Source organism: Pleurodeles waltl, chromosome 8 (genome assembly GCF_031143425.1).
Source record: "Pleurodeles waltl isolate 20211129_DDA chromosome 8, aPleWal1.hap1.20221129, whole genome shotgun sequence".
Taxonomy (NCBI): Eukaryota; Metazoa; Chordata; class Amphibia; order Caudata; family Salamandridae; genus Pleurodeles; species Pleurodeles waltl.
The window spans coordinates 246,183,648-246,201,571 of NC_090447.1; the positions used below are offsets into that span (position 1 = coordinate 246,183,648).

General features: G+C 40.7%; 1 protein-coding gene across 1 annotated transcript in view; it reads left to right on the forward strand.

The window, feature by feature from the left end:
- TMPRSS15 (transmembrane serine protease 15) overlaps positions 1–17,924 on the forward strand; it is a 1,384,111-nt gene that overhangs the window by 148,344 nt on the left and 1,217,843 nt on the right. The gene's annotated exons all lie outside the window — the stretch shown is intronic.

A 17,924-nucleotide genomic window follows, 5' to 3' on the forward strand; every position in this document is an offset into this window, starting at 1 on the left:
GTGGGTGCTTAGTGCAATACAGGGACCATGGGGCAAGTGTGCCTGCATTAAAGGAAGATTGTTTTTGTGCATGAGGTGATACCTTCCTGCACACAACACAATCTTGAAAGGCATATTCCTCTTTCTATGTGTGCTGCAGAAAGGGAAAGTAACGCGGAGAAATAAAGATATTTCTTCTTATTATGCCTGGCTCATTGAATCATAGCATTTTGGTACATTCCAAAGTTTACAAGTCTTTGCATGCCTGGGGATGTGCCACAATCCGGGGGTGAATGGGTGCGAAGGCTTATACTAGACACAGGGATTGCCTCCCTAATGCAAAGTAATGGAAGTCAGCACTATGTGCTGCCTTGTATTGCTTTTTGGGAAAAATCAGACACAAAGTCACTTCAATCTAATTTGCATGGCCATTTTTATCTGAAGTAATGTTTTGCATGGTGGCTGCACCACACAAGTGGCACATTTACCATGCAAAATGTTAGTAAATGTCCCCCCGTCATTAAGTCTATCCCATGGGTGTGGCATAGACAGTCCAACCTGCTCAACAGGGCATCTGTCAGACTGAATGAAGCCCACTTAAATGTTAAACTAATTATAATCATTAGTTTGTCAATGAGGGTGTGTGAGCACAAACTTAACTAGAACTTGCTTCCACATCATCAGAATCCTGAGGAGGATCTTCGATTATATTCCTGTGGAGTTACGCCAGGTGGTTATCATTGCGCTCATCACCTCTCCTGTAGATTACTGTAACTTCCTCTACTTAAATATCAACATGTCTTGCCTCAACTAGTTGCAGGTAATTGAGAATGCAGCTGCCTGTCTCATTCTGCACATTCTCAGGCATGTATTGGTCAGGGAAGGTCTATGGGCTCTTCACTCGCTTATTCTCAGAAAAAGAATTGCCTTCAAGGCATTATGTATGGTCCTCTGGCCCTCTACCAAAAGAGTAGGAACACCTTATCTCCATGTTCCATTGGTATGTCTCAGACAGACCACTAAGGTCCTCCTCTCATAAATTGGAATCTGTTTCTCGATTTTGTAAAGCCAGATGGGAAGGCAGGGTCCTTTTGGTGGGGGCTGCAAAGCTCTGGAACACCGTGCCGCTCCACATTGCAGACATAGAGACCTTTGCGGTCTTTAGAAAAGAGCTGAAAACATGGATCTTTAATCTGCATCTTTCATAAACCATGCCTTTTTTTATTTCCTTTGGGTCCTCCACAAGCAATTTGATACCTTGAGGTTTAGTGCACTATACAAGCTCCAAAATACTTACATATGTTATTATCACCAAATTGCTATCTGCCAAACCTATTTCTCGTGAAATGGAAAAAGTTTATATTTGGATAAGAATTTTAAAATAAAATACTTTGCAAAAAAAAGTTCTCCAGGAGATTAGATGAACCCTCAATCATCTACAATGAGTGGCTAAAAGTTAAAAATGTGTTTTTATCAATTTAAAAGAAGAAACTCTAATGATGAACTTAGATTCAAGCATGTTGCTTTACCTGAGTTAAAGAAGCAAAAACGCAATATGAAATACAAATCTCTAATGGCATGTGTTAATCCACATTACATTAGCTTTTTCAGCCTTTTTTAGGTAGTTGTGGTGATATATCTTTCTGTAACTGCATTTAGCAGAAGTATCTTTGTGGAAGATGGAATGAAATTTCCGAAAGTTTGTGGCGTGAATGGGATGCATTTACAATACAGAGCTCCATGGTGCATATTTTCACAGATGCATCAGAAATTCTAAAGCATCTGTGGCTCTAAATTCACACATTGCTGGACTAGTGTCAAAAACATGACGCTACTCCTGCAATGCGAGGAGGACAACGATTGAGAAAAGCCCAGTGTCAGTTTTACTCCTGCTCTGTGCAGGCGGTAAAAGTCTGATGCAGTGAAGTCGCAGAATGATGCAGTGAAATATTAAAAATTTCACTGGGTCAGTTCTGCATGGCTTTTCCTTTGGGAATGCCTACCTTGCATACATTATACCTGGCACAGGTATAATGTGAGACAAGGCTTTACAAACTGATGCTTTGGGCCCAATTCATTAGTTTGTAAATGTGGAGCAGTGTAGAGCACTGTTTGCGCCACCGTTGTGTCAAAAGAAATAATGATGCAACAGTGGCCCAAAGACCTTGTAAATGAGGACCTGCTCAAAATTACTGAGTAAATAGATTCAGCTACCTTAATTTCATTAATTTAAGTTTCATGTTTAATGTAAGGCTAAATTATTTTAACTGGACTAAAATTTGTATTTTCCATGTTAGTTCCCATAGGAAGTTTCAGATTGTGCTATTGCAAAAGTACCTGAGTGTTATAACGCCAGTCTGGAGTATGGGAGTTGAACTATACTCGAAACAGGCCCTAGTTGTGTAAGGCAATGTGTTGTTTGTTTATTTTTACTGTTAATTTGTCTTTTACACATATTTCTAACCAGAACAGATTAGGATGCATTTATTTTATTGTTCGTTTTGTTATTAACAGATACAAATCTGTGGATCTGAATAGTATGATTGGCTGGAAGTCTCAGAGTGTGCCTGCCTTATGCTATGCAGGGTGAACCAGGGATCCTTCACACAGATTGACAATAAAATATGTTACCTTGTGCACATTTGAATATATGCCAGACAGAAATGTGGAGTGAAATTTCACCGTATTTTGTCAGCAGCAATAAAGTAGGCAATTACTTTGACTTAGTCACAGAAGACCGTAAACGGCCGATGCACTAAAAGCCATGACCAAGATCTCACATCATGTAGGAACAGAGAGAAAATGTAAAACATTTATGGGCCTATAAAAACCTAATCATAAAATTCTGAGACAAAGGGGCAATCAGGTGCTCATGACAATTATCTGTATTACAGGCGCAATGAGGAAATTGAATGGTCACGTTATCAGGGCTTGGAAACAAGAATACTTTAAATGGTCAGAAATATGACTGTTAGAGGAAGAAGTGAAGCAGGTGAAAACTGACAGCCAAAAATGCACACAATTTTCCTCATGCTGAAAGTTCATAGAAGTATTCAGTGTTCTCCTGTGTGATCAATAATGTCAATAATAATAGCACTTCTGACTTATTGTCATATGTTTGTATTTGCATTTGCTTTCACATCACGGATCTAGGATTGGAGGAATACTGTGAACACGTTATTGTTTTTATTTTGCAACTGAACATGGGTTAAAAAGGGATGTTTTGAACTCCTTCGTTAATCTCAGCAACTGGTAGTTACTAGGGCTGCATCCCAGCCCATCATAATTTTGCACTCCATGCCACCTCAGTTTGGACCCAACGATTTGTGAATCAGTCTTGATCCAATGGAAATAGACCAGGTCCTCCCTAAACTGGAACACAAGCAATGCAGGGCTAATTTAGCCCTTTTTAAGACTCATCAGCCAAGGATAACTTGGCCGCAGTGGCACAGTGTGCATAGGACCCACCTCAGGGCATACCTGTCACACTTAGGCCAACACACTGAGGTACACAAAAACTGATGGATGGAATGTTTTAATTAATCTCAGTCACTGGCATTTACTCCGACTGCATCCCAATCTATCATTATTTTACATCCCTTGCCAGTTCATTTTGGACCCAGCTGTATGTAAATCAGTCTTGAGCCTGAACCAATGGCAATGTCCAGCCTGAACAACCAGAATAGGTCCTCCCTGAACCAAAACACAAGCAACCCTGGAACAGTTCAGTCTTTATTAGGGCTCAGGAGCCAAGTACTACTTAATTTCTGTGCCACAGTGTGCACGGGACCCACCTGTCCTACTCAGGGGGGCACACTGAAGTACACAAACAAAATTATGGTTGGAAAGGTTGAATTAAGCTCAGCCACTGTGGACTGCATCCCAATTCATTGTTATTTTGCACCCCATGCCACCTCAGTCTGGACACAGCCATGTGCATATCATAATTGGCAGTAGCTGGGATTAATTCAAGCATTAAAGTATGAATTTGGGTAAGCCTCTTAAATTATTGGCATCTAAATATAGAGGTGAATATTCCATGACCAAATCTAGCCTTAACACCTGCTTATCTGTTCCTGTTACCCTGCTGGTAAAAGGTGATATTTTACCATCCATGAGATAACAAAAAAAAAACCTTACTGTCCTTTCACTTATTTATTCAAATGTATAATGCAAATATTTGATGCACATACTAGAAGTGCAAACCAATCAATGATCAATCCTATTGGCTTCCTTCTTGTCCATGCTCTTGTGCCTCATGCTCCTTAGACGGCTGTTCATTCTTTATAAATGTTAATATATAAAACACACACTGAAAAATCAGTCACATGGTGGCACTGCTAGTAATGACGACAAGGTGATTTGCTGTAGACCTTGCAATTTGGTAAAGTTGTGATGCGGGATTTAAATGCAGTTTCAGGTTGCTGAAGCTATTATGTACTCTTCAAATACCACAGATCAATATCATGGGCGAGAAACAGTGTGACAGTGGCTTACAGTCATCTAGAAAAGGAGGGGAAAAAGAGCGGTATCAGCAGTCCCAACTGTGCCCTCCTTAAATAATACTTCAAATGCAGAAGACAGCAGAGACATGGAACCAAGGGCCATGTGTACAAAACGTTTTAGAGGTCGCAAATGGTCCAATTCGCAGAACAGGGGTAATTGTGGCCGCTAAAAGACATTTGTGTGTGTACCAAGGGCAAATTGAGATTCAATAACCTCTTTCCCTTTGTGAAGGGTTGTAAAAACACTTTTAAGAGCAGGCAGAGGTCCCACAAACCAATGCCTACTCTTAAAAATGAAAAGAAAACTTTTCATTTTCTTTCTTAAATGCCTCCCATTTTCCTTAAAGGAAAACAGCCTGCAGTAAAAAAAAAAAAACATTGCTTTGTTTAAAAACAATCACAGACATGGTGTGCTGACCCCACCAGGCTACCATCCCTGTGATTTTTGCAATGCCTAATGGTCACAAAGTGAGACCTATCTCATTAATATTCATGAGGTAGGTCTATTGGCGACACACTGGGAATCACAAATGAAAAGGAAGAGAGTTTCGTACATTTGAAATAGCAATTTCCTAATTGTGATTCGCAGGGAATTGCAATTACGAAGTCGCTATTTCGAAGTTTCGTTCACGTGGCCCCCTAGTCCTAAAAGGTACTATAGATGTTGGCAGAAAAATAGCTACTCTCAGTATGTTGTTTCAAAAGGATGCAAACCCTCACACACCAATCTAGATGGCATTCATCATCATTGGGCTGCTCCTCAGATGGACTCCATTACTGGTAAGACGTATGGGTTCAGGCATCTTCTGTGCTCTTTTTGAGATTTTGTTTCCTATTTTCTGCACACAAATAATGTTGGAATCGTCAAGAAAGAAATATTAAATTACCTACAAGGCATACAGAGTTGTCGTTTTCTGGATATCAATGGTTTTATTAAAAATAAAAACTTTCAGACCCATAGAGGATAGCCAATGGTTCTCAATTTTCTAGGCCTGAATTTTTCCATCATATGTTTCAAGCCTCATACAAGTTTTACAACTTTATTCAGGACCTGGATCTTCATTCAGTATAGTTGTCCTAGTTACCCTTAATTTTATCGTCCAAATCAACTAAGTGCATGGTGCAAATGCAGTCATTACTCAGTCATTACAGGGACACAGTATATACAATGCGTACAGGAGCATCGTTGCCACTGTTGCTGGGGTAATTGATGAGGAGCCTGCTGCCCTTGATTACTGGGGATTTTCACCATTGCACTTAGTACCAGCCTACTTGTCCCAGGAGGAGCTGCCGCTGCAGATCACTGCCACCGTGGAGGACAATGGATCCTAGAATCCCATGCCGGTCCCACACCTGAGCAACCTTCCTTTGACTGGCGCTACTAAAGAGCACTGCTGTTCCGCTCACCTGTAGGATTGTTGTCATGCTGGTCCCACTCCTGATCAACATTTGACTGATGCTTCTAAAGCCCACTGCTGTCCCGCTGCATGGGACACACCCAGGCAAAGCCTTTCCCAAGGGCAGGCCCTTCAGAGCCCGGAGGAAGCTTGGCTGGGTCTACCCTCTTGGCTTTGCAAGTTGGTGGCCAATCCTCTTTCCCAGGCCTTTACCAGGGATGTACAATATTCAAATGACATGTGGCGTGTCACTTGATCTCAGGTTGTTGACTTTCCTGACATTTTGCCCACCATCAGTGAGGGCCTAATTTCTTTTGTAGCACAAATGATTAACTGGCTGTGCTGTGCTGGGGACCAAGGGCTAATTATTGATAGTCAGGATAAGTTATTTTATTTTCCTATCCCTGTATCATCTGTTATATCTCCTTATAATTAAAAGCTGGTTCAATAGTAAGTGCAGACGAATGCGTGCCCTGTTGTTTAGGGCAATAAATGGTAAGGAAACTGTAGAGGTTCAATCAGCAAGGAAACTTTATAAATCCACTCAGGCTTGGGCTAAAAGAGAACGGGATGAGGGGAGATCAAGATTTTAAAGCTGCTTGCTCCACCAAGGATTCAGTGAGATTTTGGTCCCTAGTTAAATGGGCATGAGAGGGTCAAGCCTAACACCCCAAAATTATGTAGCCCACGCCACTTGGGTTGATCACCTTTCACACTTATACTGTGTGGGCTTTCCCACTGATACTGCAAGGAATTACCAAAATGATTTGATGGTATTCTGTCCCGCTGCTTTGTCTGTTTTTTTTTCAAATCAGCAGACAGTGCTGATGCCCTAGATGCAGTCACCAAAGCAAGAGCACCAGGACCAGACAGTATTCCTGCCATCATATTCTTACACAATAAAGCAAACTGATCCAAGTATTATTAATGTTGGCAAATGCAGTATCCAGCGGTGCTCCTATTCCAGAGTCTGTCATGGAAGGGTGCCAAAGTAATCCACATATACAAAAAAAATGATTGATGTTTACCTAGGAACTATCAGCCAATCAGTTCAATTGGCTCTGCCCAGAAAATCTCTGCCTGCCTTCTTTTGGCTAAAATTCAGGAATGCATAACCCACAATACTATCCTTTCATCCCTTCAAGCAGGTTTCTCCAAGAAAATTAGTACTATTGATGAGGTCTTCTGCTTTTATACTGGAGGGTGGTGGAAATCAGCAGGGACAGCATGTATGTCACCTTTGTTGACCTTAAATCAGCTTTTGATTTAGTTCCCTGTAAGAAGCTATAGTTAGTCCTTCAACAAATGGGCTTGCCTTTAGATTTGCAGTCTCTGGTAATTTGCCTGCACCAAGACAATTTCGCTCAGGACAGTTGGGGTAGGCAGGGAGAACTTATTAGTCAGCCTTCATCAATAGAGTTGTTCACCAAGGATGTGTATTGGACCCTACTTTGTTCTTCTTGTTAATTAATTAATGATATTGTTAACTTTCTTTCTAGTTTTCCTACTGATGCCCTACTTTGCCGGTACCAAAATTCCTACATTGTTGTTTGTGGATGACACTCTGCTGATCTCCAAAACATGGGGTAGTTTGCGAGTGCTCTGCACCACTTTAAGGAGTTTTGCAGAGCGCAAGGTTTTGAGATCAATGATGAAAAGGCAACTTTCATATTATTTAAGCAACATAGGACATATAAGGGCAGATTAATGTTGAGGGATGAGCCACTCGAGAGGGCAGATGAGTTTAATTATCTTGGAGTCACTCTATCTTCGACTATGTTCCAAGGGGAGGCTATGTTCCTTAAACATGGGCAGATTTCGGAGGGTCCAGTGAAGGATCATAGTTGTTCCTTTACTAAATCTATTGGCCTAGTTTTACAGGTTTGTGATGTCAAAGGTTTGGGCTCAGCTTTATATGGCTGAGAACTGTGGGAGTTTGAAATACTTCATGTCTAATTCTTCAAGAGAATACGTTTCTGAGAAGTGTGACTCGTCTTCCCCCTAGCACCCCACGCATGATGTTTGACCTGGGTAGAAAAGCACTAGATAGTAAAGCCAGATTGTACCCACTATTATTCCGGAGAATTTTATAGTCCACTACAGAACTAGCCCATTATATCATGGTCATCAGGGATGTTATAGATGCAGACAGATCTAATAAAATCAAGTGGTTACAACAATTCAAAAAGCTGTTAGCAGACATAGGCATAAGGGAGTTCTGGGAAAGTCCACCCCTTAAATCTATTCCATCTCCAGAAACTTGAAACATTATTGGTAATGTGAGATTTAAGTGGTGGAAAGCTTATCATTGACAAGAAGGTTCCTAGATTTTAAATGCTACAGTTTCATGGAACCTCACTGGGATATCATTCTTGTGCCACTAGACAGGAAGCTTTACTTTCAGTTCAGTGTTGGCGTGTTACCACTGAAAACTTTCACCAATAAATGGGCTTCAGATGCAAGTACCTGGTATCCTGTGTGCAATTATTTTCCAGAAACTGTTGCCCATATCTTGTTTGCCTGCCCTGATTATGTGTGCCCTCTTTTTAATGGATCAAACCTCTCTGTATCTGTTGGGGACTAGAGGTAGCACCACTGTGCTAAGAATTTTAAGATCTGTCCTCCAACCACTATTTGCATGTTCTATTGGCAAGTTTTTGGGTTGGATATAGGTTAATGAGATCCAGAATGACTACATCAAGCTTGCCAACTGGCTCCCTCGATTAGTCTTAAATTGTCCGATGGCTCACCTACAGCCTTGTGCTAGTATTCACAGCTAGATGAATTATTAGTGGTTACTTAGCTGAGATGCAAGAGCCAGTAGTTACAAAGCAATTGCTTATTTTTGTGGTTTGATGTGCAGGTATCAGCTATTATATCCTTGTAACCAAATACACAGCAGCTTTTTGCAAACAATTCTAGGTATACAGCAGTTTTTAACCTTCTTAATGTGTATTGTTGGGGGTTTTGCCTTCATTTGTACTTACATCAATATATATGTTGTGATGCTTCTGCTCTCATATAGGGACGAAATTGTACTGGTTTTATGGTATGTTTTTATAATTTTAATCATGCTGAAAGTATTTATTTTAACTGCTTTTCTGGCATGAAATGCCAAAATAATGCCTAATAATAATAAGTAGACCTGCCTTTTGCTGTTATGTTATGTTACCTTAATTTGATAGCACGCTTTCACCCGTGGGGGTATCTTGGTGCTGTAGCAGGTGTGTGAGGCTAGCTTTGAGAGGGCTTACTTAAAGAGTTAGGTCTTCAGCCTCTTGTGCAGTTCACGAAGGGATGATGAGGTTTAGATGTGTTGTTGTTGATCGTACCAGTCTTTAGGAGCAATGTATGAGAAGGCATGACCTCCTGATCTGCTTTTGTGAATGTGTGGGGTAGCTTGCCAGTTAACTTTCCCTGTGTTTAACATTTTCCAATGATTTTCAGTGTTTTTTTTCTTTGTGTTAGAACAAGTGAAACGTGTAGATATACAGATTAACCTCTCTTTGGGTGGTTAAATTCTCTAAGAGAGGCTTGTGATTGTTGTATCCTCTCTCTGTTATTTGCCCTCCTGACAATTCTCTAGAGAAATTGTTGGGATTAGTTTTGAACATAAATCTTTGTCTTTTTTATTGCAGTGCAGTTTCTTTGTTATCTTGCAATTTGGCTGTATGCTACTCTCTCTTAGTTCTCAGGTTGATAGCTATCAATTCTGAGATGCCATTTCTGTCAGTAGGTTTATTGTCGACTTCTGTCATGAGACAGCATCCTTCAGGATGATTCCCTAACCCAAATAGATCAGCTTAGAATGACTGAATATGCTCAAATAGAAAGAACTGTTCCTGTCTATTCAGCCTCTGGATGAATTCCAAGGCCATTTCTTTATCTTGAGTCAAAGTGATGAAAACCTCATCTATAAAGTGATGCCATAATTTAAGCTTGGTTTTGTAGGGATTCTTTCCTGGATAAATATGTTTGTATTCACAATAGCATAAATATAACCAGGCTAAGCTTGGGGCAAATGCATTGTCCATCAAGGTTCCTTGGATTTAATGCTATATTTGTTGTTCAAATTCAAATTCTTCAAACATAGCTTTTGTTTTTAGCTTCCACAATCAAGGACAACTTAATGTAATTAATGTAATGCCTGTCATTCCAATACAATTACTCTTCAATAACATGGGGTCGCTTCCTGAGAAATACTTATTATGCTTCTATATCGATTGTTATAATGATTTTGCTGTTTTTTCTAAGTGAGATCCTGAGTAAGATTGAGGGCTTCATAATGCCTTTAATATATTAAGTCATGATAGTCCCTGTTGGTCAGAGGAACTAGTCACAGGATTTGGATAGAGGTTCTAGAAACTGATATAATAGGACAGCTGGTGGGGGTGAGGGTGTCTGGGATTTGTAGACCCTAGTTAAAGTGTTAAAATCGGGAGTGTTAGATTTCTTTATAATAAAAATGTCAGATTTGTGTTTCATAATCCTTTCTACACTCTCTGCTTCTTTCACCAACATTTAGATTTTTGTTAGTAATTCTGTAGTGGGGTCTTTAATAATTTTAAAATGGTTTGGTCTGACAAAAGCCTCAAGCATTCATTATAGTGCATGTCTGTTCTCATCACAATTTCTTCTAATTTATCAGATAGCTTAATCACTAGTTCAGGTGCCTCTTTCTTTCTTAGTCATATTGTTAATGGTCTTTTGAATATGAATGGCTATTGATTCAACCTCTGAAATTACTTCCAAAATCGTCATTTCCGCTAGTCCTATCATCAGCGCTAAATGACCCGTTATTTGATGAGGGTCTCCCTCTCTGACCCTATTCTTGTTGGTTTGTTTGTTTTGGGGGTAGAGTATAATATTCATCCATCACAAAAAGGCTGTTTGGTGAGATCATTTTTTTATGTGTTTTTGTAATTTGCTAATTTTGTATTGAGTGATAAACGCATTAGGTTGTTGCATCTCAATTGTTTAATTCAGACATTTTTTGAGAGTTTCTAAAAACAGCTCTACTTCTTGAGGAATGCTGTGACATGGCCAGGGCAACCCAACCTTTAGGAATATACTCAGTATTTTCAACACATTTCAGATGGTTTGTGAGTATTGTTACATGAGCCATCATGCTGTAGAGTTCTGTCTGTGTAGGCAAATATATATGTGCTTATACACTGTCCACGTCTGAACAATATACATTTTCACAAGTGAAGAGACAAAATGATGGCTTGGAAACCATATCTATTGCAGTGACCTATATGACTGGGACATAATCAGACCTATGGGAGACATAGCCAAGCTATAAAGGCCTGGCATAGGCAGCAGATTGATAGTAGAGGACTGAAACATTTCAGTCATATTATTGGACTTGGTAATCTCTGCAGGGGCCTCCCCAGACTTTCTACCCTCTGCCTCTTGTTTTTCTGACTTCATTTTTGCTGGCTTTAGGATTCTGTGCACTTTACCACTGTTAAACAGTGCTAAAGTGCAGGTGCCCTGTACTCTAAAACATGGTGATATTGGCTTATCCACAAATGGCATATTTAATTTACCTGTATGTTCCTAGTAAAGTGCACTATATGTGCCCAGGGCCTATAAATTGAAGGATACTAGTGGGCCTGCAGCACTGATTATGCACCCACTAAAGTAGTTCTGTAAACATGCATCAGGTTTGCCACTGCAGGGCATATATGTACAATTTTAAACTGCTCATTCCACCTGGCAAATGCACCCACATGAAGGCCCATGGGCAGGGTGCAGTGTATTTCACAATTTGAACATGTCCTTGTACTGAAAAACTGTTATATATGCTTTTCACTAATGCAAAATCTATCTGTTCCATAGGTTAAAACTGTGGTTACCTTGATGCAACCTTTAAGTGTAACTTCCAATTGGGAAATGATAGAAATTTGGAGTTTGATGTTATTATTTTAAATCACAATTTATGGTGAAGTCAGGTTTTGAATTGTAAGTCTGAAAATGTTACCTTTAGAAAGTTGGCATTTTCTTACCTTTATCATTCTGTGCTTTTGTCTGTCTCTAATTACACATCTGCGGTGGGTAACAGCTGGGCTGTGGGCATTCCTTCTAGGCAGTCACACACAAAGGGAGCTGGAGTGTGACATTTGCAGGCCGATGGGTCTTCCTGGGTTAAATGGGAGGGAGCAGCTGCCACTAACACCTGAATAGGGCTGTGGCTCTCCCCACACAAAGGGATGCATAACCCCCATAGAGTGTCTGGAGCCAGGGAAAGAAGGGCAGGGACCGTGTGTACTTCAAAGTCCTCTCCTTGAAATCCCACCCACTTCAAAGGATCAACTGGGTATAAGTACTGGACCCCAAACCACACCAAATCAAAACTCACTGGAACCAGAACGTTCTGCCTGGAGAAGAGCTGTTGGGCTGCAGGAGGGACTGGCTGCCTGATGCTTTTTTCCTGGGAGTGAGAAGGGCTAGACCTGTCCTCTATATCCTTGAACCCAAGGTTCTCCAAGGGTTTGCTGGCTTGCCCTCTGTTCTTGAAGTCTCAGGGCCATCAAAGACTTCTTTCAACTAGGTTTCAGATGCTGGACTCTGCCAACTATGAGTCCTTCCTTGCCTGAGATGCCAAATCTAGTCCTGGGCCTTGAAAGTGGGTTCTGCAGCTGTTTCCTATCAAAAAGCAACACGTTGTGGCCTTTGTGCTGCTCCAAACTGACAAAGTGTCCTTCGATGTCGACACATTGCCGATTTGACTACAATGAGGGACCCAACTGTAAGGTTCAATGATGATTCAGCATCGATCAGAGGACATTGCTGTGCGGCTTGATGATAACAGATCACCTATATCTCAAGGAAGTTTGACATCTACGTGGGACCCGACTGCAAGGATAGATGGCAATGCACCTACATAATTGTGTGGATTGAAACCAACGCTTCGAGTTTTTGACGCCGACACTTGGTCCATTCAAGGTACTTTTTCAGCAGACTCTGTGTAAGCCTGTAGTCAGCCTGCCCTCTATCCTGGTCAGCCTGACCTTTGGATTTATTCTGGTATAGCGCAACCTCAAATAACTTTTGATTGCTATGGAATTTAAAGTACTACATTGCAGCTTATTTTTCAAAACTTCATATCTTACTTATTGGATTTTTCTCATTTTGGTTCTGTTTCACTCAGACAAATATTCTATATTTTTCTAAACTGGTGTGTAGTCTTTTTGTGGTGTTTTTCCCTGTGTTACTGTAATTAAGTGTTGCACTAATACTTTACATATTACCTCATATGTTGAGCCTGAATCCTCTGTGCCAAGTTACCAGACAGTGAGCACAGGTTAATTTAGGTTGTGTAATTGGCTTACACTGACTAGGTTTGTGATCCCCACTTGGACATGGTGCATACTTTTGCCAGCTAGAGATCCAATTTCTAATGCATATATCTTGAACGACAAGGATATGCATTCGTTACTGCATTTGGTTTTGTCATACCTTCGGCTTGAATGCATTTTTATTAAAGTGCCATTTTTTGTGCCAATTATAACAAACGTTTGGAGTGTTTTGGGCAGATAGAAATAGTATACATATTGAGAAGATTTCTGCTGTTCTGAATACCCTAATGAAGATGTAAATTATTAAAATCTAAGTCAGTGTTTTAAAATAAGAATAAAAATGAATTGTCTCTGGCACACATATTAAATATGAGAGAATGATCATTTCACTTTCTTCCCTCCCTCGCTTGAAGCCATAGCTATTGAGGCCTTCCTGCCTCCCCTAGATAGCAATCTCATGCCATCCTGTAGAATTAAATCCCCTAAAATCCCTTCCCCCACAACTTCTCCGGTCTTTTTTTGTACCTTACCAGGCACTGTTGGTAATGGCGGGCCTCACTTATCAGTGCAGCAATAGTTATGGTTTTGTGTTTTCTTCTGTATTGATAAAAAGTAGGACCCATTGCCAAGTGTGAGGTGTGATGTCCAGGTGTTCTTTTGAAGAGCCACAGTCACTTGTGGCATTATGGTACGCCTTGACTGAGTTTGATTGATCCATGGCGGTTGGTTATAATATCTTGGTTGGAGAACATGCCTTCTGGTATTATGCTGGCAGTTCATGATGTAGAGAGGAGAGCTTTCTCAGGGGTGAACAGTGCTGCTATGGTTTAATTTCAGAACAAGTTACTCCATTTTTCAGTGATTGGTCCCAAGCACCTAGCTTTGTTACAGGGAGTGGAACTATTGCTAAAAAATAGAGCGATTGTCTGAGTACCTCCGTAAGAGGGAGGTGAGGCTGCATATTCAATCCTCTTCTTGTTCCAGAAAGTTTTGGGTGTATAGAGACTGGTTCTGGATGCAAAATGGGTCAATGTTTGGAATCGGGCTCTACACCTTTGGATGGTGACTCTGCATGCCATTATCACTTTCTTAGGGCCAGGGTTTTGCTTGGCCTCCATAGATCTAGAGGATGTGTATCTCCATGTGCCAATCAAGAGGTTGCACCAAAGATATTTGTAGTTTGCTCTAAAGAATGATCAGTATCTGCACTGAGTTATTCCTTTTGGGCTCACGCCATCCGCAAAGTTCTGGTGCTCTTCCCAGTGAGGGAATGTTTGTCTACCCATACCTCAATGATCAGTTGATCCATGCTGCTTTAGAGGACTTGCTTTCGCCGTATACAAACAGGGTACTATTGGGTCTTCAAACGTTTGGCTTTCTCATAAATTGTGAGAAGTCCAATTTGAGGTCATTGCAAGATCTTATTTTTATTGGGGCATGATTCCTCACTCTCCAAGGAAGCATTCTTTTGTCACCTAAGCAGATTGAAAACTTCAGAGGCACGTCTTGGACCTGGTGGTACACGACCAGACAAAAGTGACTTTGTGGCTCAGAGTTCAGGGAGACATGTCCTCCATGGTTTTCCTCGTTCTGTGGGCTCGCTTCCATCTTGACAAGCTGGTCTCTTAAATTCTCCTTAACTGGGATCTGAGTTCACAAGACCAGACACATTCTATTGCACTCACCGGACAAGTGAAAGAAGACCTGACATTGTGATTGGTTTCAGACAATCTGTTACAAGGGGTGAAGTTAGATCCACCAGATCCAATGGTTGACACCACATATGCTAGTCTGTCAGAGTGGGGAGCATGGAAAGAAGTGTTGCAGGCACAAGGGCTCTGGTCCTGTGGCTAAGCAGTAAGGTCCTTGAATTGGAGGGAGCATGAGGCAGTGAGATGAGCACTTCTCATCTTCAGCTATTATCTACATGGAAAAGCTTTATAAGTGAGGATGGACAATATCATAGCCAAGGATCAAATGAAGAGGTGGGGGGATACATTACAAAGGTCTGGACAGGATAACTCATAGGGTGGTCTCTTGGGCTCAAGGTTCCTTTCTGTCTCTATGGGCCATTCACATTCAGGGGTCCTCCAATGTGGCTGGAGATTCCCTCAGCAGGAAGATTCCACCTTTCCTGGAATTTTTCTCTAGATTCAAAAGGGTTCTCTCTCTTGATTCATCCACAGGGTCTCCTGGTGGTGGATCTCTTTACCTCAAGTGTCAATGCCTAGGTTTAGACATTCTGTGCAAGGGAGAGGGACTCTCAGGTTTGGGCAATAGACACACCATCATATCAGTGGCCAATGGGCCTCTTGTATGCCTTTCCTCCATTCCCTCCTATCATGACTTTTCTTGTGTGAGTGCAGAAGATGGATGCACATGTGTATCTGATTGCTCCTCGATGGCCATGAGCCAGCTGGTTCCCTCTTTTACTGACGATGCAGGTGTCTCAGAAATGGTCACTTCCTCTGGTTCCATCGTCTCTGGACTTTCCAAGCTTGAGGATGGAGTCTTTATCGAAACTCTGATTGACAACTTTGATGTTGAGAAGAGGGGATTGACAGGTCAGGAAGCTTCTGAAACTCTGGTAACTACTTTACAGGCTTCCAGAAAATGCTCTACTTGGACATCCTATAATAGTCACTACGGATCCTTTTCACAGTGATGTGAGTAGAGAGGTCCATTTTCGACTTCTGTCAGCTTGATCATGCTTATGGAATTTTTGCAGGATGGGTCACAGTGGGTTTGACAGTAGTTACTCTGAGAGCACATTGGGCATTTCAAGGTCCATGGAAGAATCTCGCAGATGAAGATGGCTTAATGACTAGACTCGTAAAGGGCTTGCCCAATGCCTGTTCTAAGCCATATAGATCTGTTCTGGCAAGGGATTTCACTTTCTTTTTGCAGGCATTGACTAAGGCTCCATTTGAGTCTTTGGAAGAAGTTGACTAGCGGTCACTGACTCTTTAAACAATCATGCTGGTAGCAATTACATCAGCCAAGAGGAAAGGGGATTTGGGGCTTTGTCCTGTAAATTTCCTTTCTGCAAGATCTCTCCTGGAAGTGTGGCTTTAGTCATGGTCCCTTCTTTCATGCCTAGAGGAGGTATTTTTTTTTTTTTAAACAAGATATGAACTTATCAGAGTTTTTCTGTTCTTCTGCCTCAGAGGAGGAAGATAGGTTGCACTTGTCGGATGTGAAGAGGGCACTTCTCATGTATTTATAAAGAGTTCAATACTTTGAGAAAGTGGAGTCTTTGTTTGCAACCTTGGGCCCAAGAAAGAAAGTGGAGAAGCTGTCTACGGCCACTTTGAGCAGGTGGATCAGGTCCCTGATTGCAAAAGCCTATGAAATTCATGGTCAGCTTCTACCATTGACAATTTAGGGTAGAATAACTCACAGCATGTCTTCTATGGTGGTGGAACTGCAAAGTTCTTCTATTGCTGAGATTTGGCAAGTGGCTACATGATCTGATTCCTCTACCTTTTCTAAGCATTATAGACTTTCAGACGTTCAATGCATTCATGTTGTTTTTGTGTCTAAACTTGGGTGGCATGGTGAGCAAAAAACTGCAAAAAAAGAATGACAGAGGACTGGTCTCCTGAATCTATGCTTTCAGAATTGAAAACAACATCCCAAACAACATCAGCACTGCTCCAGCCCTCCTGCCATTAGAAAAGATGCTGAAGAGTAACCTCTTCAAAGAACATTACACATGGCAAGGATTCATGGGCACCCAGCATCTGAAGCACTCCTTTGTTCTCTAGCTCGGTTTGAACTATGAAAATACACATACTTTCTTCTCAAAGGGAAAGTTTTCATTTACAGTATGTATAGGTAAAACCTATTCAATGGATCTGGAAAGATTTCCATTTTAAGTACATTTATTAGCAATTCCAGCAACAAATTTCCAATATTTAGAAATGGCAACCTTCACTTTTATAAATTTTGAAGTGAAAGTCTTCGTTCATGAAGCATAATATGACTGTATTTTTTTAAAGGCCGGTTTTATACACGGTTTGTATCTCTATATAACGCTTATAGTTTATGACATACGGTCGAAATGGACTCCAATATATTTAAGGCTGCGCTATATAATGTGGTCTATGTGTCTGTTTACAACTAAATTCACTTTTCTGGAGCAGTCCTAGAAATAATGTTAAAGGGCTTTTTGAACTGAGATTCACAATCAGATATTTCTGATTGGAAGAGCCCAGATAAAGTGTAGTTGCATTTCATTTTTCACAAGATTTTTGATACATTTATATTGTGCACATTAGTGTTTCTGCTGTGTGAAGAGTAACATACCAACATTAAATGGTTCGGTAATGGAGGTTCATATATCTCCAATGTGTATACATCACAAGGTCTACTATGACGAAAGCCCAGACATAATATTTAGAAGTTTTTCTATATTAGGGTTGATGACTTCATATTTGCAAAGTCTCTTGTGAAGCATGGAAATAGTTAATGGCAATTTTTCCAAAGAAAATACATTACTTAATAGCAAACTCATACCCAGTACTTTAACACCAAAACTATGAGACAGGTTCAAGTGGAAAACATCACATTAATTGTGTATGCTGAAAAGACCAACATCATGCAGCACAATTTTTTCTGAGCACAGCAACTGTGATCTCTTTCTGTGCCTTGAGACAGAGCAGAACACTAATTTGTGTCACATCCCAAATGCTAAATGCAATAGCAAAAATATGTCAACATCCATGACATGCATTGAG